This window comes from Neopsephotus bourkii, unplaced genomic scaffold (assembly GCF_033783945.1).
Source record: "Neopsephotus bourkii isolate Nb327-2 ecotype Australia unplaced genomic scaffold, CSIRO-AGI_Nbou_v1 NB_1763, whole genome shotgun sequence".
Lineage (NCBI taxonomy): Eukaryota > Metazoa > Chordata > Aves > Psittaciformes > Psittacidae > Neopsephotus > Neopsephotus bourkii.
Genome location: NW_026902237.1, coordinates 952,615 through 976,706, shown reverse-complemented (window position 1 = coordinate 976,706; position 24,092 = coordinate 952,615). Strand labels below are relative to the sequence as shown.

Here is a 24,092-nt window from a genome sequence, read left to right as displayed (position 1 = left end):
TTCTTTTTGCACTTGGGGCACCAACACAGAGATGCAGCTGGAAGTTGTCCTCCAAAACCAAATGAGGAATGCTGCTGCCTCTCTTTGGCACAGGTTATTTATCAGTCTCCTGGACACAATCCTTTTACCGGATACAGTATCTGCCCTTGGAGCTTACACAGACATAAAAGGGGAGGCTAAAAAAAGCACCCTGGCACTGATGGGCTGATAGCACAGCTTTGAGGGGAAGGTTAGGTGAGCCTGATAAACTGGCTCATTAAATTGGTCAGAAAAGCTATGTAATGTTGGATCCCATTAATTCTGAAACTTGTGTACAACAGGGTTATATTCCAGGTAGAGCCACCCAGCATTTCATCTGCCTTCCCTTGTCCTCAGCATCCTTCCAGCAGCTGCCTGGACCCTTTTGAGGGGTACCCTCCCTGTTCCCATCCTGGCCTGCTCCTGGTCTTGGTGGATGTCTCAGAGCTTTCCCACTGTTTGGCAGAGCTGCAGCTGCCCTCCCATCTGGTGTGGCAACATGAATGAAGCCCTCCATGCACATCTGGGGTTGTAATGTGAATGAAGATCATACTTAGAATGAGACCCCATCGTGGGAACACTGCAAATGCTGCTGAAGCTTTGTACTACAGTATCAAATCAGAGAGTTATTTAATGTCTAGTTTCACTGAGTGCCTGAGCCCTGCTGCTGGAGCGAAGCACATCTGAGAGGCAGATCCCTACTCATAAGAACTGCCAAGCTTCACAGATTGCAGTCCAATTGTAACTTTTCCAGTACCACTCCATCCCCTCCACTTTATCATAAAATGGTTTATGTTGCATTCCTGAAGGCAAATTGCACTTTGGAAACGTCCCTAACTTTTGCTGGGCCGCTCATAAGCGGGCATCTCTGCAAGCTCCAAGAAGGCATTGAGCAGACTGGTCTGCGAGGGAAGTGGGTGAGGGAGGCGTAGGAGCTCTCATGGTCCCGTTCCCATGCTGCCCACAGCAGAGGTACCCCCACCCTGCTCCCATCCCACCCCTGTGCACCCACCTCCCATCACCCTGCTTTTGGGGGCTCTGTCCTCCTTCACTTCACTGGCACCCCACTCCCTACCAGGATTCATCACTTCTTCAGCACTCTGACAGTCAGGACATGCTCCCCTTGTTTTCTCCCAGTGTTTTTTGTCCTCCCACAATGTAAATTAGTGCAGGATATCCCCTGGCCTTTTTCCTGCTGCTTTCCTTTGGGAATATTAAGGAAAACAGTTAATTACTTTTTTTTTTTTTTCCCCATTAACCAGTGGCCAACTCACATCAATAAATTATCCTCGCTATGTCTTGCAAGTAAATTTGCTGTCTTCTCCTGAGAGCTTTCCCCTTGCATATCTGAAGAGTTTCTTGTTTACCTTAACCTCCTGCGCAGTATTTCTTTCATTTTTTATTTTTCTTTCTTATGTTTTCCAGTGTGTCTGTATGTATATTACTTCTTGCTCCCTTCTATCCTGTAATATGTCCCTCCATCCTCCAGAATGACATTTTACACTTCCCGTCTCCCTCTTATCTTTGATTATTACCTGTGCTTCCATAATCATCCACGTTGACCTGTTCTAACTCTCATGGTATTTACTACTGTGTGGCTTATAAAATGTGTGGATTTACATGTCAGTGCTTTTCATTTCCTGCCAGCCCACCTTTCTCTCCTTTCTCTCCTTTACCATGCATTTTACCACACTTTTTACCAAGCTCACCAATACCTGTTTTTTCCTAAGCAGTTGCACTAGGAGCAGACATACCTGTTTCTCCCTGTTTGGGAGCCGCTTCCACTTTAGGATCTAGTGGAACCACAGGCTCTGCCTCTCTCCAGGTGAGAGCTCCAAACACCCCCAACAAGCAGCATAAGCACCTGGCTGAGCCCAGCCTTAGCTTGCAGCTCTGCTGGCCATGCCATCTCATGGCCCCTGCCAGCCCTCACTGTAGACCAATGCGGGCTGAGCCCTGCTATGCTTCATCCCTGCTCCACAGCAGAGGGAAAAACGTGGCTCTTCCTATCCAGCTGCTTGGGCTGAGAACAGATTCGACCTTTGAGGATGCTGCTGTGTCCAGCCCCAAGCTGCCACTCGTGGTGGTGAAGACGGTGAAGACAGGCTCCTCATCCCTAACCCAATCATAATATCATACAGCCAGGAAAGGTCAGACAGTGATTTTTGGACATTATTTAAAAGTCTTTTTCATGTAGAGCAAGAGCAGCGCCCAACAGCCTGCACTAGGGATGCCTGGTTGTGTGCTCAACACCACACTGAAGCCAGTGGGATTGGACAGGCATAAAAATGAGTGTGGTGGACCAGACCCACCACTGCATTCTCTGCAACACCACAGGAAATGTCACGGTTAATTGCAAGGGGTGCTGGCAGGGCTGTAAAAGCAGAGAAACCCAGGAAAGGGTAAATTGGTACCTCGGCTCTGTCCTCTGGAGATCAGTCAGGGCTGGGTTTATCTCAGCCATCCCAGCCAGGAGCCTGCTTAAGCCATTCTTTAATCTGTCGCAAGAGCTAGGGTTGGCCTCTGATTTGAATCACTGCGAGCCAGTCCCATATACCATTGTCCTAATGCCTCTTATCTCAGTTATTTCAAAACATTCCTCAGCAGCAATTACACCTTTCCTCTCCAATCTCCCCCAAAGTATCCTTGACTATTTACCCACATCGATTTTTTGCATCACGTTGTGTTTATGCCTCTTGTGCCTTGAATTATAAGGCGAACGGCAAATTTTCAGACTCTAGCATGCTCCTGATTCACTCTGTGTGTCTGTTCTCATTCTTTGTACATATAATCACCCATTGCTCATTTCATTAGTGAAGCTGTTTTGCAAACTTATTGAGGGCAACCTAGAAGAGGGAGCACAAGTCTTTCTTTTTATGCCTAGCACCTTCCTTTTATTTTACCATTGGGCAGATATGTCCTCCTGTACCCCTTTGAGATAGTTCTCCCCTCCTGTCCATGGATTTCTTGTTAAATAAAAATACCTCCAAACATGGAAACATGTTAATCTGTATTTTAAAAATCTTCAGGCCTGGCTGTGTCTTTCTTGAGCAGTGCATTTAAGTGCTGAAATTAATCCCAGGGAAGAGACAACTTGCATGTTTGAATGCCTGTAAGGGCTTACGGGACAAATAGCTTACTAAAGGCTGGTAGATAGTATTTTAATGCAAGCAGCTCTCACATTATTAGTTCTACGCAGAGACCAGAACATGCACTGTATGTGGAAATGGATGGAAGCTCATCTGAAATTCACTTTGTTCACAAACTTTCCAAATACCTGGCATTTCTGGTGTAGAGAAATTGCAAATGAACCACGGGGCTCAGAGATATCCCATGTCTCCCAAACAACCTCAGCCAGCAAGCCTGGCTTTCTGATCACTGACAAAACATCCCCCTTGTTTGTAGCTGCAGGAAAGCCCTACACTGTGTTAGGTCCCACAACTCAGCAAGAGCATGGATTCTGCAGTCACAGGAGGTGCTGGGGTACCAGTCCTTATGACAGCTGTCACAGGATAGCCTTCCAGGACAGCTCATTGATTTAAGAGCAGGTGATGTGCTAAAAACAGCCTGTAGGCTGGTATCAGTGTATAATGGCTATTGGTTATCACTCAGTACATTCAGTAAAGCCTCCACAGATACATACCTGCTTGTACCTATCAAACAGCATCCCCCTCTAGACCATAGCTGTGAAGCAAAATAGTTCAGGATGGACTTTTCATGACCAGAGGTAATTTGTTCAGGACAACCCAAAGAAAGAAAGTAGAACTGCAGTGGAAACTACAAGCTTGAATAACTAGAAAAGGTAAACACATTTGAAGACAAACCTCAAATGTCTGTGTCTTTGGTTAGCTTATTTAAACATGTTGCTTAAGTTCTATTTTGTTAGGCACACATTTCTTTTTCCTTCTTGACAATGGTTCTGCCTCTCCGTTCGTTCTGGCTGCCATTGCCAAATGTTGCTGCTAACTGGCACTAGAAAGCAAGAGCAGAGAGGAACAAAGAAACTACTATCAAACAAAAGCGGGCATAAATAAATGGAGTTTTCCTGTGGTACTTCTAAAAACTAGACAAAACCTTCTTTCTCTTCCAAAAGAAACCATTTTGTAATGAATCATTCATTCCATAGAGCTTATTGTTCAGCTGATGCACATGCATAATGCTCATTTACATTAGCGCAGGTGCTGCGAGGGGGGGTATAGCACAGCATATAGAAAACATGTTGTCAGTTCCGGGATGTTGCACAGATTGTGCCATCTCCCCTACTATGAAATTATTTGCAACTGTAGTTTCAATTTTTCCTCTTCAGCAATGGATCTTGTTTATTGGTCATTATGATGCAGGGTTTTACATATCAGTGAGCATCTTTCCAATAACTTGCATGCTTCTGAATCAACCCTCAAGTGGGTTAATAATAACAAGGCACTTTCCTCGCTACCAGCTTGAAAATGTCCCTGCTGAGGAGGGAAAGCGTGTTGCTAAATGGAGGTTTGTGACTCTCTGAGGAGGTCAAGTCCTGCCTTCTCAGAAATCAGGTGAGAGTCTGACATTTGGGCTGTAAGGCTTTAGGGCAAAGCATGCACTATCCTACGGGCTTTTCCAGCAAGAGTCCCACCAAAGCTCTGTGGAGGTGAAGGAGAAAGCAACCAGACCCTGTGGGAAATCAGAAGCTAGCTGAAGCTGATTGTTAACTGGTAACATGGGGCTTTCTCCTGAGGAAAGAAGGCTGCAGGGCACCCAGCCATCCCAGTTACTGCTGGCTTTGGCAGTGATATGGTTACTCTTCCTGTTGCTGAAGCAGCTCTGCAAGATGAGAGCAAGAAGAGACGGGTGCGTAGGCTGCTGGGAGCACCCCAGCTCACTGATCCCATCACTCTGCATCAGGGCAGAAGCACGCAGGCTGAACATTACAGGCAATAGCATTTTGTCAGGCCTCTCCCAAAGTCCCCCCAGATGACCAGGCTTCTACCCAAGCCAGTTGTGAATTTCTTGCTGTGGGTTGCACCTTGTTTCTGATGTGAGCATCTGTTCCCAGCAGCTGTTTGGTGATCAATGCTTTTGCCCCTGAGAAAGAGCTTGTGGTATCAGAATATCATTCTGCACAGGCACATCTGTACAATGAGACTCTGGTGATCCCTGGGTGGATGCAGCTGTAGGACTACCAGAGGAGATACCCCAAGCACAGATTCAGAGGCAGAGCAACCACAGTGTGTCTCACTGGTCTTCCTTTGCCAGTGCAGAGGACTCCACTTTCTGCAGGCATTTCTCTCCTGTGGTGTGACCTCTTTGATGGTCTCCCATCCTCATTTGTAGGTGGGTTGAACTCAACCTCCACTCCCCAGGAAGGCATTTTCTCCAGGCAGTGAGTCAGTTTTGGAGGTTTGTTCCATCCTCTTCTCTATTTTCTCAGCACCCTCTTAGGAACTGTGTAGCAGAGCCGGACATAGTATGCTGTGTCACTGCCATCGATTCCTGTACTGCAGGCACAAAATCCACCTCTTGCTTCTCTCTGTTTATTGCTCTGCACCACACAGCATCACATTAGCTGTGTTTGCAACAGAGCTCTACTGAGAGTTCATCTCCAGCCATTTGCTTTACAATCATTGGGTTTATAACAAGCTTGACCAAACCCCAATCTAATTTGAAACTGTGCTAAAGCATTTTTATATTTACTTTAGTAATGAAATAAAATTTCATTTCTGTTTTTGGAGTGATTTATTTCAGCATTGCTACTGGTACGATATCTCATTTGTGTTTCATAAATTGCCATAGGCAGGAACAAAATACTAAAACTGGTTTTCAGCAAATTACTTCTAAAGAGGATGTTTTCCCCTGTACACTCACACACACAGATTTACCTTTTCAAAACCAACCAGTGATTTTGGTGCTCAGTATGATGTATATAAAAAGTGCCTGATATTTAGAAAAGGGTGAATAGAGACATCTTCTGACTATCCAGCTATCTCTAATATGGTTTAGAATGGATAACTGAATATAGTGCTAAATTAAATCACTTTTGAAGCTGTGGACAAAAGTTATTTAAAAATAAGATATCCATGTGATCAAACTGTGCTCAGCTAGCTTGCAGCACAGTAGCAGTGTGAGATGTCCCTCATAGTCTCTGTTTCTAGCCCTAAGTTGGCCAGCAGGATCTGATCTCCTACCAAGGATCCAGGTAGGTGAAGAGTTCAAGGCAAGTCATCTCTATGAAGGGGATGGAGAGGAGGTGCCTCAATTTAGAAACTCATTTTCCCCTTTGGTCCATCAGCGCCCAGATTTATTAACCTTCCCAACAGGCTGTAAAGCCCATCTATTTCGCTGTTCCAAGCTAAGGCTATTGTAAGGGTGTGAGTTGAGGAGGAGTTATTTATGGATGGTCCTTTGTCTAAGTTTATGCTGTTATATTTAATTTATGTGGTTGGCACCCAGTGTGCTGCTGAGATGCCTAGAGATACATTTAAAAAATTTGACTACATAAATAAATAAAATACTCTGTACTCAACCAGAACTAAATTATGTAGTACAAAGAGAGCAGCGATTCAACAGACATTAGGGAAAGGACCAAAGGAGCACAGCAGACCAATGCTATTTGCAGACCCAGGAATCCTTATGCTTGAGCAAGCAATACAGAGGAAATGCAGCTGGCAGCCCAGATTTTAAGTGGTGCTGCAGCCTCTTGTACAGCCTTTCACTTGAGAGATGAGATCACATCTGCAGTGACCCTCAATCCACCAAAGAGAGCTCCTCCTAAATAAGCTGGATAGAGCAGATCTGTAGCACCAGCCATAGGTGGTGAGACTCTGGCTCCTTTGAAAAAGCCGGATGCTTGGCCAGTGGCTTGTAGGGAAACCAGGATTTCACTGGCTTAATCACTTATGTAAGTCAGGTCTAACTGATGGATGAATCCATTGTACGGCACCCACCACTTAATAGACAGACGTTTAAAGACTCAAAAGACATTAAGCAAATAAACATCAGCTGGCCTATCAACAGGATGACCCTGGACTGATGATGCAAATACTATAGTGCGCAATAAATACAGCACACATCTATAAATGTACATAATTAGAGGTACCATATGATTTGGGAATGTGATGCAACAAGCAGCATATCTCAAATGTAACCAAGAGCCTTGCTGGTCTGTGATGGGGTACCTATAAACATATGTAATTATAGATATTAGTGCTATAATATGCTGATAACATACTGTACTTATTGGATATTTAATCATAGATCACAGAATGGTTAGGGTTGGAAAGGACCTTAAGATCATCTAGTTCCAACCCCATGCAATGGGCAGGGACACCTTGCACTACACCATGTTGCCCAAGGCTCTGTTCAACCTGGCCTTGAACACTGCCAGGGATGGAGCGTTCACAATGTCCTTGGGCAACTTGTTCCAGTGCCTCACCACTCTCACAGTAAAGAACTTCTTCCTTATATCTAACCTGAACTTCCCCTGTTTAAGTTTAAACCTGTTATCCCTTGTCCTATCAGTACAGTGCCTAATGGAGAGTCCCTTTCTGATATCCCTGTAAGCCCTCTCCAGATACCGGAAGGCTGCTATGAGGTCTCCACGCAGTCTTCTCTTCTCCAGGCTGAACAGCCCCAACTTTCTCAGCCTGTCTTCATACAGGAGGTGCTCCAGTCCCCTGATCATCCTTGTGGCCCTCCTCTGCACTTGTTCCAACAGTTCCATCTCCTTTTTATGTTGAGGACACCAGAACTGCACACAATACTCCAAGTAAGGTCTCACAAGAGCAGAGTAAAGGGGCAGGATCACCTCCTTCGACCTGCTGGTCACGCTCCTTTTGATGCAGCCCAGGATACAGTTGGCTTTCTGGCCTGCAAGCGCATGCTGAAGCCGGCTCATGTTCATTTTCTCATCGACCAACACCCCCAAGTCCTTCTCCGCAGGGCTGCTCTGAATCTCTTCTCTGCCCAACCTGTAGCTGCTCCAACTCAGGTGTAGGACCTTGCACTTGTCTTGGCTGAACTTCATGAGGTTGGCATCAGCCCACCTCACAAGCGTGTTAAGGTCCCTCTGGATGGCATTCCTTCCCTCCAGCGTACCAACTGAACCACACGGCTTGGTGTCTTCCGTAAACTTGCTGAGGGCGCACTCAATCCCACTGTCCATGTCAGCAACAAAGATGTTAAATAAGACCGGTCCCAACACCGATCCCTGAGGGACACCACTTGTTACTGATCTCCAGACAGACATTGAGCCATTGACCACAACTCTTTGTGTGCAGCCATTCAGCCAGTTCTTTATCCACCGAGTGGTCCATCCATCAAATTGATGTCTCTCCAATTTAGAGACAAGGATGTCGTGTGGGACAGTGTCGAACGCTCTACACAAATCCAGGTAGATGACATCAACTGCTCTACCCCTGTCCATCAGTTCCTTCTATGTCCATCATGGAAGGCCACCAAAAGGATTTCCCCTTGGTGAAGCCATGCTGGCTGTCACCAAGCACCTTGTTGTTTTTCATGTGCCTTAGCATGCCTTCTAGGAGAATCTGCTCCAAGATTTTGCCAGGCACAGAGGTGAGACTGACTGGTCTGTAGTTCCCTGGGACTTCCATTTTCTCCTTCAGGAAAATAGGGATTATATTCCCTTTTCCTAGTCATTGGGAACTTCACCTGACTGCCATCATTTTTCAAATATAATGGACAGTGGCTTAGCAACTTCATTTGCCAGCTCCTTCAGGACCTGTGTACGGATTTTATCAGGTCCTATGGATCTGTGCACATAATAATCCCAGGTAGCATCCCAGTAATCCCAAATGGTACCTCACAATGTTACGATATGCTTGGCTAAACTAGGTAAGTGATAAATAGGGTATAATAAGCATGTACATTTATGTCCTTTGGTCTGTGTATGACTTGAACTCAAATTACAAAGACAAGCAGGCCAAAGTCAAAACACATTGGCACATCTGCACACACCTTTCTGTGGCCCAGGACCAGCTGGAGCAGAGGCTGCAGCATGTGGAGGGGGCTCAGGGCCTTTGTTAGACAACATGCAAACCCCACATCACAGTGGTGGAGGCACTGAAGGATAAATTTCTGTCCCTGGGGCAGGTTTGCACTGCAACCACAACTAATAAACATCACTGACACTGAGCTGTCACTTGAGCAAACCAGCTCAGATAATTTCACCTGCTTGGTGAGAGTGGCATGAGCTTCAGTGACCACTGGCTTTTGCCTGGGCTGCTGAGAGCCTCTGTGGCTGTAGAAGCTGTGCTCAGGTTCAGTGATACAAAAGGCAGCAGCATGGCTGACATACCCAGGTTGTGGTGGCATCTCAGGACTGTTCTAGGGGCTTTGGCTTGGGAAGCAAAGGCAGCAGCTTCTCCTTTAAAACACCTTTTTTTGGGGGGGGTTTCTGTCTGCACTTTACGTTTCACCCAGATCAGGATTCAGGCTATAATAGGGCACCTATTCCTTGGGCATTCGAGCAGTTCTGAGGAATCCTCCCCAAAATGTGCCAAGCTGTGGCAGGCCCAGCCTGTGAGCAAAGGAGACAGCATGCATGCTCCTGGTGTTAAAGCATAAGCATAAAGAAATAGGCTCTCATTCCTCACCTAAGTCTCCAGCTCACATGGGTCACTCCGAAGTGCCTGGCTCCTCAGCAGAGCATGGCTAGCAGCTGCCATCCCAGGGGACAGGGAGGAGCACATGGACATGTCCCTCAGTGAGTGCTCACTCCAGCACAGCCTATTGATGTCACCAGTGCTGAGATGGGTGGCACAGACCCCAGCACCTTCCCAAGCTCCACACTCCAGCCAGGTTTGCTCTGCACTGTTCATGCCATCATGCCCCACCATCCTGCTGGAAACAAACGCTCACTGTGGCAATAGGCACTGACCTCTATTTTGCCACCCTCTGGTTCTCAGTGATGGGCAATACCAGATTGAGCAAGAAGAAGGATATATTTGCCATTAAGTGCATGATCAGAAATACCTGAAAGGGGTGCATGGAAATTGTAATTGGTGCATTGATCTCATTTGCTGATGTGAAGCAATGGGCATCTTCTATCTAAAAGAGGATGTCAGAATGCATTGCACAATTGAGAAGGTTTATTCCCTTTGTTTTGAAAGAAGTCATCAGGAACCAGATGGCTCAGGGATTTGGTAATAGAGTATGAAACCTCTCATCTCTCCACCAACCAGTCAAATATGACCTACTGTATTAGTCATAGAAAATCATCAGATTACTTGCTGTTGTCTCATGTAAAATGAAATAGCCAGCCTTTTCTGCAGCCCAGCTCCAGCTGAACAGATTTTCCAGCTGAAATGGTAGGATTTTATTCCTTCAATTTGCCTTTCAGCTTTTAAAAGCTCAGTCTTTCTGGATTGTGAGCTGCTGTCAGCCCCTTGCTGGGATGGAGTTGAACAGGACTGCCATCGCTGATGCCTGCCACTGATATGAGGAAGGGACACCTTGGAAACATGTCTTCAGGTATACACACTTCATGAATGAAAGTATCTTATGCAAGATGCTTGGCCAATGCTCCTCAAAGAGAAGAGCATTTTGGAATATATCTCTGGCTTTATCGTGTCAGGTTCTCAGGGAAATGCTACAGAAAGTAGTAGAAGTGGTGAAACTGCAGAATGAAGATGTGATTTGGCAGATTAATTTAGAGGAGAGACATCAAATGAATCAACTGTGTGAGCAGCGAGAGGTTTGGGATAGGTTTTTCCCACAGATGGTACTGCCTAGCACACAGGAGCAGATTGCCTCAGGTGGTAGGAGACAGTGAAGCAATCCTCCAGTGCATGGTGCAGCAAGGGAGTCACTGCTTCACTGTGACTGCAACAAGTCACCACATTTCAGCTGATATGGGGTAAGAGGCTGCAAGGAAGGTTCTGTATCATGGTAAATGTAAGAGAACCAGAGGTAAGCCCCAGTGACAAAGCACTTTTATCATCCTTTCTGCTTGGTGGAGACCCTTTGAGTTTTTCAATCTCTGTACTGCCAGCTGGAGTGTGAGGGAGGGGAGTGGTAAGAGACCTTGATTGAGTCCATAGTTGAGTCTACGATGCGCACAGTAGCTGAACAAAATGCCAAACCAAACAAGTGCTCTGTTATGGTGAATGAAATGGCAATAGCACAGAATAACAGAGCCTCATAAGGAAAAAATTGTAATATACTTTGGAAACAGAGGAGAAGAAGAAAGAAACAGGACAGAAAAGGAGAGAGAAATGTGCCTTCAGTCTGTTCAGCTCTTCCCACTCATGACAAACCTCTGCTATGAAAGTACTGTCTCCTATCTTTGGCAGCTGAAGTAACTAAACTTCTAAGCAACATGTGCACATCATGGTTTAATGGTGGGCAGCTCAGTCCCATGGAGCTGCTTATTCGCTCCCCCAGAGTGGGGATGGGAAAACAGTTGGAAGAGTAAAAGTGAGAAAACTCGTGGGCTGAGATAAAGCCACTTGAACAGGTAAAGCAAAAGCCACACGCAAGAAAAACAGGAATTCATTCACTACTTCCCATGGGCAGGCCATCTCCAGGGAAGCAGGGCTCTATCATGTGTAAGAATTACTTGTGAAGACAGATGCCATCACTTTAAACTTGCCCCCTTCCTTTTTTTCTTCTCACCCTTTATATGTTGAGCATGATGCCATATGGTATGAGGTATCTCTTGGTCAGTTGGGGTCAGCTGTCCCAGCTGTGTCCTCTCCCAGCTCCTTGCGTACCCCCAACCTGCTCGCTGGTGGGGTGCTGTGAGGAGCAGAAAAGGCTTTGGCTCTGTGTAAGTACTGCTCAGCAGTGATGAAAGCGTCCCTGTGTTATCAGTGCTGTTTCCAGCACAAACCCAAAACATGGCCTCATAGCAGCTTCTGTGAAGAGAATTAACTCTACCCCAGCCAAGACCAGCACAGTTCACGCTCCCTGTGATCCCTCCCGACCTCCAGGACAGGACCAGATTCCTGAGCAGATGTTTAATACGTGGTGGAGGATAGAATCTTTGATACATCACTGCATACCCCACCTGCTTAGGCACAAGTGCCAGCAAACTTGTGAAATCAGCTGTGATCCTTTGCAAAAGCAACGCAGTCCCATCTGCAGATGCATAACGATTTCAGGCATGACCCTTGCTATGCCCCATTTCCTGCTGCCATCACCGTTCTTCGGGGCCTTGGGCAAGGCAGTCAGTCTGTACTCCAGCAGCTCTTCTGAAAGAGATGGAGCAGGCAAACAGCAGCTACTGGCAGCTCAGGGATGCGGTGAGAATGAGTAGCTGAGGCTTGCAAGGCACGCATAAATAGCTGAGGACCATGGCACATTAAGAATGGGGGGGTTACACTGGCCTCCTCATTTACAGCAGGTGGTGCAAAAGAGGGGCTGCAGCTGTAGCTGCAGAGAACAGCCAGACCTGCTTTCCCAGGCAGACACCAAAATATATTACAGAGCAGAAAAAGCCTGACATGTTTATAATAGAGACAAAATTTGCTGTCCTGCTCCCCTTCCTGTAAGCCTCTGTAATGTAATGTAAAAAGGAAAGAAAGGGGTATGATCTCACGCTCGGTGCTTTATCTGAAGTGAGTTGCTGATCTCAGTCCAGCTCCTAGTGGGCAGATCCATGCTCAGTGAGCATCTGCACACTCCTGACCTCCTGGTGGTTTCAGCGAGAAAGCCGTGACACTGAGGGCCCAGACCTTGCCACCGGGGTTTTGCTTTCGATTTCAGGATCAGCAGAGCTGAAGGGGTAGAGACTGGAGTATCTTTTATTTATAGAGGTAGTGCTTCAAATGTGAGGGTTTAGATTTACCAGTGGGGTACTCTTGCTGTGTGGTTTCCTGTCAATGAGGACTAGAAAGCTCCATGCCTGGACAGGCAATGTATTCAATCCAAACTTCACTTTATAAAACAAATCAAACACCAAAACAAGAGAAATAAATGTGACAGGAAGTAATGAGCAGGAAAGCCAGCAAAAGAACAGCTGAAATACATTTAAATCCACCCTAAAAAAGGTTGTACCTTTAGGACGAGTGTGCCCATCTCTAGAAGTCTCGCTTGAGCTTATGTGACTGCTACTGTTTCATCCTTTTTGCCTGTTTATGTGCTTTCCATCCCCAAAGCCCTTTGTCAGAGAGGCAGCCACCTTGATCAGTGGCAGGGCACAGGTCATGGGACTGAGAGCAGATGCAGTTTCATACCTGCAGGGGGATGTCCTGCTGGCTGCCACCATGGACTGGGAATTTCCTGCTCCTGGAGTGGCAGCCAGCTCTTCCCCAGCCACGCCAGGGAACATCAATATGGCAGACATGTCTATCCCTCTGCCATCTTGCCTGTGTGCTGCATATTCATCATCTTTATATTTTCTTTACTTTAATCTCCCCCATTTGCATATACACAGGTCCAAATGATAACAATTACCATAAAACAATTGCATTGTCACCCTACTAATAAAAATGGCTCTGTTAATCAGGAGGCTTTTGGAGGCACCATGCCTGAAAGACCTCAATTTAAACTGTCAGGCTGAACCGGGAGCAGGTAAATTAGCTTATCTATGATTGCATGCTGAAATACATTGATTTAAGATTTTTCCCATTCAGCCTGACAACTTGTCTAAATAGGCTCATGTCTGAAGAAGGCAGCTTGCAGACATGATGTGAATGACAGGGCATTGCAAACATAATGCAGCACTGCACAGACTGAGGGAGAGAAAACATCGAAGAAGGGATTAGCAGGATAAAAGAGAGGGTTAAAAATAAACAGAAGCAGGTACTCTAAACAGCACAGCTCTCAGATTTCACCCTGATTTTCTTCTTCCATTTCTAATTGCTCAGCCACTACAGGGGAAAAGCAATTACTGATCTGCTATCATTCACCATGTCATCTTCAGGTCCTCATTAGCAATTCCATTGACAATCTTAGCATTTAGCTCCCATCCTGCGATTCTGAGTGTCCTAATCACAATGTGATGGTTTGGGGTGCCTGAGGAGCAGAGAGCGGAGACCACGTTTTCCTCTGTGTTTGGAAAAACATGGTACCTTAGGTATGGATCGTCTGTAATGTGCTACAGAGCAGTCTATGGACAAAGCCTCAAGTAAAAGAGGGATGTGGCCCTGACAACACATGAAGACCACGGCCTTGGCAACAGGAGAGCTGGGAGGAAAGTTGGCATTTCCCATGTGTACCAAAGTACCAGTGGAAATCCCTTCCCTTTTGCATGCACCTCCAGGTGAAGCATGGGCTGCACAGAGGCATGGGACACTCACCTGAATTCTCACCTGTGCTCCCCCAGCTTGCATACTCAGACTCAGGCCTACCACACCAACAATGACCTGGTTCCTTGCTGCATTGGTCCTCCACTGTCCAGAGACCATCAGCTTTTCATTGTCAACCAACATGCAGTGATGACCAAGGGTAGATGGGAAAAGCCTATTAAAAACCCAACATGCGCCACTGAGTCCACTGGTGTTAGTCACCAAAAAGGCTGGGAACACTGTTGTGATAAGAAGTTCTACCTGTGTCCAGCAGAACAGGGAAGAGCTGCTGCAGGTGCTTCCTTGGATCCAGAGGATCTTTGTTCCCTAGAGGAAATCCCTCTGACCATTCCTTCAAGAGCATCACATGGGCTTTCAACACTCACTTCCTGCTTCTGCTTGGTTCTTGTGGTGTACATCTGAAGAGGGTGGGGGATCTGGACTGCCTCTCTGACATTCTCATTATCATTTATTTGATCACCCCACCTCCTTAGATTGCCTTACCGTTTAGACATGATGCAGTTTTCTCCAGTGGATCAATAAATTAAGGAGGGACACATATATTTAGAGCAAGCATTTTAGTAAACAGTCTGGAAAAGAAAAAAAGCTGGTATTGAGGAGAAAACTGTCCTTATGTTCTGATCATTGGAAACTGCTTGCACCAGGCCAGTGAGAACAATGCAGCTGCCTGGGAGGCAGAGAGTGCTGCCATGAAGGCACCCTGCGAAAGTACAGGTCTATGAGGAATGACAGTGGTCTGCTCAGAGATCATTGGCCCTCTTCCATTTTATTTGGAGGTACAATTACAGATTGAACACACTGCACAGTCATTCTGTGGGATGATCCTCTTCCTGAAGCCAGAGCCCAAGGTTTGATATGCACAGAGAAAATGGTTCAGAAAACCTCCAGAACCAAGGACTGTGCTTCATGTTCTGAACTCCTGATGATCAGCACTGTGTACCAAGAGGCCCTGCAAAGCCCCACTGTATGAGTTGTCTGACCTCTTCCTTGGAGTCAGAAGATCCATGTCTCCTGGAGGGCATCCCTCTGATCCCTCCTTCATTGCTGAGGCTCAGCACAAATGCATCCTTTTGGTGGGACCAGAGTCATGACAGCATTGTAACTCAAATAGCATTTCCATCTGCACTTGCTGGAAATTGGATCTTTTACCCACTACAGTTCATCCACACCATTCTTCTGTGGGGATCCACGGATGCTCCTCTTCCTTCAGATGGCTGGTTCAGTCCTGACAGCCTGCACTGGCTTTGTTTCTCTGCAGGATTTGCTTGAGGTAGGAGCATCTTTCTCTCTGTCCAGGCTATGCATAGTTCACTGATTGTTACAAATTCTGCTGCACAGCAATGCAGTTATGGTATTTTGCACACTGACCTCCTGGGGGTTAGTTTACGCTGGCTGTCACAGGTCATGCCTCTTTACAGGCCATTTTTTGCTAGAGTCTGACTTTGAACTTCACATGACCCCTTGTGTAAAGCCTTCACCTGCAGTATCTTGATTTTTCACTTTGTTCCTTCTGTCAAGACACTGTCCTCCTCCTCCTTCCGTAATTTACCTCTCTTTCTTGACAAGCTTTCATTCTTTGCCATGCATTAATTCTGTGCCTACCTTTAATCTCTCCCAGAAGGCCTCAACCCAAACCCTCCTTAGAACACGATCTTATCACAGACTTTACTCGTAAAACCATAAAGGTATTCCTGCAGCTTGAGATGACTTGCCAGCTGTTCCTCCCTTGCCTCCACATGCAACAAGACATACATACACCTCCTTTGTTTCCTGTTGACGTAACACACACCATGATGAAGCTTCTGCCATGCATTTTCACAGCTAATCTGAGTTAAATACAAATGACTGAGAATGCAAGGAGCTCCTTTTCTGGCACCAATTGCTTGTGCATAGTGCTTGTGCATGGTGCTTGGAGGAGCTGAGGTTGCTCCAGATGCTCTTCATGCTTGTGGCATTTTGGTTCCTTCTGGGAGACTCTGGCTACATATATGGGATCCCCCCACCCCTTCCCACTTTAAAGCTGCTCCTGAGGTTGAGGCACTCACAGATCCTAACTCAGGGTCCCCTTCCTGGGGGCGTGTCTGTACCTGATGCACTGGTGGTTGCCACGCTGAAAGGAAGTCCCTTTGGGGATGTCTCTTCCTGCTGCTCCTGCTTCACCAGCTGCCCCACCGCTTGGGTGGCAAGTGGGTCTGTCTTCTCTGCATATTCATTAACAGCAATATAAAGAACAGATGGCACCTTCTCCCTTTAGTGCACCGAAACAGAGTTTGATATTATTCTCTGTTCTTTGTTACAAGCAGGTTTAAATTGCATTAGAGGCTTTGAGATCCGCAGTACACGTCATCCCTTATTATGCAGGGCAGGAAAATAAACACCACTGAACTCGCTATCCAGTGACTCATTCACAGGAGAAATATTATGTTTTGGAGATAGGCTCTTGGTCAGTGCACATCGAAGGGCCAGAACACTCCTTCGCGTGCAGATACATCTGGAAGGGTGGATAGGGCTGGCAGGGAATGCCAAAATAACAGAAATCTGCTTTGGGGAAAATGTCCCTAAAATAATTGGAAAACAAGGGGAAAATAAGAACTAGATTCCAATGATATAATTAGTTATTTAGGCATTTGCATTTTCATGTTCAATCACATTGGAAGGGGATTAAATGCACATTAATAACTGAAAATTCTCAGGAAAAATATTTAGTGGAAAACTATATTTAGTGGAAATGATCTCCAGATTTCTATTCCATTCCAAGGAAAAATACTATTGTGTATAACTATGATGTTAGGAAATGGCCAGTACCTAGCACAGGTGCCAAAAAAAATGCGTAAAAGGTAAAGTTCAATTTTACATCAGGATCTGTGCTGTTAGCTCTGTAATCTCTGGGAATAACCTCTGGCTTCAGTGGACATAAAGCCTGACCTAAATAGTACTCAGGTTTCTGCTTCTTCTGCACATGGGCACACTTCAGCCTTCTTCATATTCATCAGAGGTATGGAAATTTACTTTTGGGGCTTTTCTTTGCTTCTGCCTGAAATTTTGCTTCACCATAAAAGCATTTACTTCTAATGAGAATCTCTGGAAACACCCATAGCCCTGCTCCCGGAATCATCACATCTGCACTCCCAATGGTAATAAAGAAGGGTTTACTCCTATTTGGCTCTCCATATGGCCATCATTACCTTTGTAATCATTTCCCAATGCTTCAGGTACCCAGTTTCCCCAGCCACTTTTATTATGCTTGAAAAAAATTAGCACTTTACACATAGATAACATATTTCAGCCACTTTGTCAGGCTACTTTAAGTATCGCAACACTCCATGCAGTAAAGCCTGGTGATTGGAAAGTGAAGAAAGAAGCTTGTTGACATGGTCCAGGAATAAAAAGCACATTAAACAGAGAAGCAGGAATAAAAGCCACTTGTTCTGAGCTCCAGCCCTCTCATCCAGGGCACATAACCCACCCTGGCCTTTACTTGCCAGGAGGTACTGTGGGAGCAGGGAAGTTGGCTGTCACACTGCTGTGCTTCACTACATTGCCAGCTTCCGCAATAGGCTTTGTCCCAGAACTGAAGCACTTCACCATTTGTAACACCACTGCTGACACCACATCGGCTTCACTTACTTGTAGGTGAGTGGCAAAGCTTTGTCTGTTATCAGTATGTAATAAAGGGCATTGTTGCCTTTTTGTTGCTGTTCTTTCCCCAGTTGTTGCTCGCTGGATTTGAAGTCACCGTTAATCTGGTTAAACCCAGCTTGATCAAAAATGCAGCTAATGAAGAAAACTCAAGAACCTGTCGGTAGCACACGCAGCCTTCCTGGGAAACTCCTGCAAAGTTCCCTGGGGGTCCCAGCCCTCCCTCCCTCATGTAACACTGGCAACCCAGCACCTATACTGTTATCCATTCAAAGAGCTGCCCCTACAGTGGGTAGAGGTTTAAATGCTTCCTTCCTGTGACGTGTAGAACTCCAGCAAGGAGGTAACAACCCACTGCAGTTGTACAGACACATGCAGAGGGTTTGGGACACCTGAGGAGGTGTCCCTCTGTCATGAGAAGAAAAGCAACTAGACCCCTAGCAGTGGGAAATTCGTCAAGCAGGATGATTATCCTCTTTCCAGCCCATGACCTGAATGGCCAGGTTCACAGTTTTCCTCTTTTGCTGAATTTCAACTAAAGGTCAAATTATCTATGTTTGAAAACACGTTTTTGCATTTGTTAATCTGTTAGCAGCCCCACAGCCAGATCTCAGGCTTTTACTGAAAGCTCTGTGGTACGTGGTATGCCAGCTAAAGCACCACTCCTGGAGATGTGTGTTTATGCACATTTCAGCCTTCCTTTGATCTCTTCGCTTATTTTTCCTATTTGCTTTTAAGTATGTTTGCTTTAACTCTCATCCTTGGGATTTCACAGAATTGTAAAGCATTCTTTTTTAAAACAAAAAAACCCACATGTTTTTATGAAAAATATTATAAGAAAGAGTTTTCTGGTCTGTATTGTCACAAACAGCAGAATAACTTGGTCCTGTGAAAGGATCTTTGCTTTCAGCTGAAACAGAAATCTCCTATCTGCGTATTAAGAAAGTTAAAACAAAGTAAAGTTGCTGAAAGGAGACACAGATATACCCCAAATGCACCGGAACATCAAATAGCACCCCCCAAAAAAGGAGAATATCAAGACAGTATCTTTTATATACTGGTTTATTACATGTGATATTGAATGTATTTGGCCCATCATAGTGAAGTTGTACCTGTATGTCAGAATTCACCAGCACAATTAAAAAATTCTAAAAAGAGCTAAAAAAAAAAAAAAAAGGGAGAAAAAAACCTAAAACCACTTGCAAGTTTGGGATCTACTTCTCCTGTTGTGGCCCAAGTTTGCATAACGAGGATTCTATTTTTATCAAGGAGAAGTTTGAAAGTGGATGAACTTCTTAGCCTCCAAGGTTTTAACGATACTGAAATTCTTCCTTAAGGCAAGACAAGTGTTCTTCTCAAATCCTTCCTATGGGACAATTTTCAAACATTTTAAAACTCTTTATAGACCAGATAAGCCTGAAAATATATCATAGCTGATTTCTAAAGTCCTTTGGAACAACCCACAGTGCAAAGAAAGAGCCCTCCTCCTAGCTTACAGCTAAGCTATGATTATTCATAGAATCATATGAGTTATTAAACCAACCTCAAGACTGGGGAGGTTGGGACTGGGATTTCATGGGACTATTTCATGCCATATTATCCATTTCAAGATAATAATTTCTCCTGTGATCCCCACATCCATGTTTTCTGTCTTGTGGTCCTGGGATCAAAACCTTTGTCTACTTTTTTAAGTCTGCTCATCATTGCTCAATCAATTGCTTTTCCCCTCACATCATGATAGGACTCTGATGTGTCCTAGAGCTCCTTCAAGACCCTCCAGCAGCAGCTCAAGCTCCCAACAGCACATCTGCCAGGCAGCGCTCCAGCTCCTTCCTCCTCTCTGTTTTGCAGGGCTTCTTAAAGAAACAATACTTGAATATCTCCAGGGATGGGGCATCTACCACCTCTCTGGGCAACCTGTGCCAGTGGTTCACCTCCCTGATCATAAAATGCAGCATCCTGCTGGATCAGGAAGCAGATCCCTGCTCTCCAAATGTGGCTTCACAAAAGTACAGAAAAGACTCTGCCAAGTCAGCAGAAAACGGTGCAGCAGCAATCATGGCAGGGACCTTAGGACATCATGGGGAACTTCCTGAAGAGGACTTAAGCAGGGAGGAGGATTGTCTTCCTGCCCTCAGCCCCATCCCAAACCTGGCTTTTTTGCTCCCTTCTCTTTGCCCTGTACCCTCCCCAGCCCTTTCACTTGTGAGGATGCTGAGACAGAAACTTGCTTTATTCATGCAAAAGGTCTGAGAAAGAAGGAAGAACTGACTCACACCTGAATCACCTCCACACTCTCCAAACATCAGGCGGCTTTCCAGCACACCCATCTACTGTGTCCTGGTACCAGGAGCAATGCCCTGCCTGGCACTGGAAACATGGGCAGAGAAGGGCTCTCTGGTTGTCCAGACCAACCACATGCTGCCAAGGAAAGTCATAACTGCATCGTTTGCCAAGCTGCTTCTCTGAGCTAGTTAGGATATTTTCTTTTCTTTTTTGCCCCTAAGGTATCATTTAGTTGTGTCTATTTGTCCTGCATAATGTTACGACAAACTGTGAGGGCAGCAGCTGAATTTCCAGGAGAAGAAGAACAGACCAGAGCAAAGAAGATACAAAGTGATGTGTCATGGATGTGGCCTGACCTCAGTGCTACACATCCCCCTGGATTATTTATGCTGCAAATCCACTGGCATGCCCCCCAGAAAAATTAGAGACTCATCAGCACAGACACTTCAGAGGAGAAAAATAATCCAACACCAGCAGTCTTCTTATTTTCACCTACCCAACCATGAGAGGAAATAGCGGTGGCTTTGAGGGAGCCCATCAAGCACTGCTAGTTTCATGTCCAGAGCATCTAGGGCTACAGGACTTGGAGGGAAGCACCTTGACTGACCACTTCTCTGCTTACTCCATGCCAAACCACGCTCTACTCCCCACGCAGGGACTGTCCGTGACCCAGCCACACTGCGGGTGCATCAGGTTCAGCTGCCCTGGGTCATGGGTGCTCCGTTACCTGTGAAGGGATTTTGGATCCTACCTTTAAGAGCCCAGATTTGGAAGATTTTTCCACAGAGGTAATTTGTTTTGCAGGGAGTTGGCATAAACAAGCTACACTTTGATTTCCTCAGCAGCTTCAGCACTACAAAAGCTGGGATCTCATACAGAAACGATCAGCAATCTTGTGATGAGATGATTTTCCTTCATTAGGGTATATTTCAGATCCAGAGGGTAGGGCCAGCTAGCAGACAGGAATGGACAATTTTCTCCTGCAGGCCACTTCTGATGCAAGTTCACCACCAAGGAGGTGAAGCATGAGAGATGCCTGCCTGCTCGCCCTTGCCTCTCACCCCTGACAGCACCTCACATCACCCCGTGCCGGGCAGGGTCACTTCACAGCAGGTGCAAGACTTATATCCAGATTGCTGTTGTGTTGGCTTGTTTCCTGCATTTCCTAATGCAATGTTTGCACTGTTTTGTGAAATGAGTGTTTGCCGAAGAATCGGGCTTTTGGTACAGATACAAAGAGCAAGCACTGACCCGGGATAGGTGTTTCTGCTGTTTGCTGGCTCACGTGCCCCATCTGTTCCCATGCACAGCTCCCAAAGGACAGAAACCTGTCGCAATTGCTCTCAAGCATTAACTCAAGAGGACAGAGATAATTAGCTTCCTGTTTGAGATCCCCCAGCCCAGCCTTTGGGGCACTGGATCCCACTTAGCTGACTTTCAGGGTGCAAGCTCTTAAGCTTCCCGAGACGTGCAGATGGTGCTGGTGTGTTGGTCCCCCATTCCCCAGGGCAAATCAGCAGTAGGAAATTTCATAGCTGCTACACGCCCCCCACCCCAGAATCCACCCTTGCATGAAAATGCCAGGGAGATTTAAACAGCTTGCATGATTTCAAGAGGAAGTAGCGAGGGCAGAAATAAATACATATCGTAATTGTATAACATGCCCGGGTTACAGGAAACCAAAACAAAAGCTATCTTCACAAAGGTATCCACATCAGCTGGCAGCTTTTGGTCCAGATGGGACTGGATCTACAGAAAAGCCCAGCAGGATTAAATGCCTGCAATGCGAGGGGTCTACCAGGTGTGGTAATGGCTGCTTCACCACTGCTCCAGGTGGTGGTTTAGCAGAACCTGCAATGATTGCACAGACAGATAACCTGAAAAAATGACTGCTTTGAGATTTTCTGAGGCTATTGTGTGTTCTTACCCTGTGGGGTCTGCTTGCTTTGTGTTTTAAACCATCAAAAGCTGATCTGCATGTGCTAGCAATGGCACGGAGATTTTACTTAATTATTAACAGAACCGACACAATAAAAATCTCTTCCAGACAGTTCTATAGTGAAATACATAGCTTTTCACTCCTGCTTGGGAGGCTTCGTCTCAAGTTACCGGGGAGATATGGAAACACAGTGCCCTCAATCACTCAGAGACCCTTTCCCCATGAGTTTGCCCATTTTAGAAGCAGCAGTTGAAGAGAGAGAGAGCTCCCACCCATCCTGCCCACCTGAAATAAAGCACTGGGCATTCTGTAAATGGAGGAAGTACAAGATCCCTGAAGATGCAAGAAGGAAAGGCCATAGTGAAGTCGGATGGGTGGTGTCCCTGTGGCAGCCCATACCATTCCCCTCATCTTGGCAGAAGTGACCCCCATTTCCCTTGCAAATGAAAGGAGCATCAGACCCAGGAGCTTACACACTGACATGACATTCATCCCAGTGGGCCTCTGCTCCCAAGGAGAGCAGGCACCAGGAAATTATGTGCAATACATTTAAATGATTTACAGCTCTGTGTGTTGCAAGCCCACTGTCAGCTCTAGTTACCTTACACTCAGCGGCAGCTTCAAGCCATTTAAAGATTTCTTTTCCATCTCAAGATATACGTGCATGGTGGAAATGAATCAAATTCATGAGTCCAGGTTAAAAGGAAAATGTAATTTCAAGGAAGAAGATGCATATTACCCATAAGACAGCAGAGTCTGACATGTCCCTTGGAAAGGAAATTCCCCACTGACCCAGGCACTGAGGAACTGAGGGAGCGGCTTGCGGAGGCACTAGGCAGTGATATTCCCCTTGAGCCCACAGGAGATGTCAGCTACAGGGGCACGGGTGAAATGGATACCATCGGCATAGGGTATCTTCCAGGATGAAGAGAATCTGCCTGATTTTTCCCCCTGCTTTAGTGTGTGGAGAGCCAGTATTAATATGAATTTATTTGGAAGCAAACAGCAATTCTCAGGGAAGCAGTGGAAAGCGTGGATGAGTCAGACATAAATCCAGTGACAAACAGTCAACACACAAGTCTCAGATTCACACATTTTGAGACAAATGTGAAATCATTAAATATATTCCTGTTTCTCATTACACTAAATCACAGGGAACTGCAAAACATCTTTTAATGTGAAAAAATCTTAGTAAAAGTTAAAAATTAACTTCCCTTCTTTATCTACATCTAAGCTGAGCTCAGACAGTCACAGTGGGCACCCCTCCAATTTCTGTTCATGATCTGAATCACCCTTCAGAATGTCTCTTTTGCTCCCACAGCAAAGACCAATTCTGAACTTTGTGCTTTACCAAGTTTTCTTCAATAGAGCCTATTTCTCTTTAAAAATCACCCAGAGTGAGACCATTTTTGTCTCAATGCATTTAAATGTTAGCTTGGTGACTGCCTCCCTGAACTCCAGTTCAGGCCCTTGCGAAGCCAAGGAGAGTAAATGAGATTCTCTCCATCTATATTTATTGACTTTAATTGAAGTTCTTGTGCATGTGATTGAAGCACTAGGAAGTGTCAGAGTTTACTGCACCTCCTAGATGAATTGGAGCTGAGAACGTTTCACCTTTCTACATGCATATCTATATCACTTTATTAGCTACAATTCCTCCATGGCCAGACTTTTCCTGTTCCCACTCCAACTTTATCATACTTGGCAGGGAGAAAATGCTGCAAAGAGTATTTTTACTTTTCAGTTTTGTTTCTGAACTTTTAAAAGGTTTTGTTCTCTAGAGTGGAACATGGAATATATGCACTCCCAGGGCATCCAGGGGCTACACTTAGAGCCAGGTCCCTCTAAGTCAATTACTATCCAAGCATGAAGGAAGAGATCATTGCTACCTCATAGCATGTACTGCTGCGATGTCTTCCCTAAGCTACCAACACATCTACATAGAGAAACAGTTAAGCCCTTCTAAA

The 24,092-nt window shown here is 45.6% G+C and overlaps 1 long non-coding RNA gene across 2 annotated transcripts in view; it reads right to left on the bottom strand.

The window, feature by feature from the left end:
• LOC133225546 (uncharacterized) overlaps positions 1-24,092 on the bottom strand; it is an 82,658-nt gene that overhangs the window by 35,664 nt on the left and 22,902 nt on the right. Inside the window, exon 1 of one of the 2 annotated variants that reach the window (XR_009729186.1) lies at positions 14,502-14,717. The exons of the other annotated variant lie outside the window; for it this stretch is intronic. This is a non-coding gene — a long non-coding RNA (uncharacterized LOC133225546). Of the gene's footprint in view, positions 1-14,501; positions 14,718-24,092 lie in introns of those variants that run through there. 2 annotated transcript variants of the gene reach the window in all.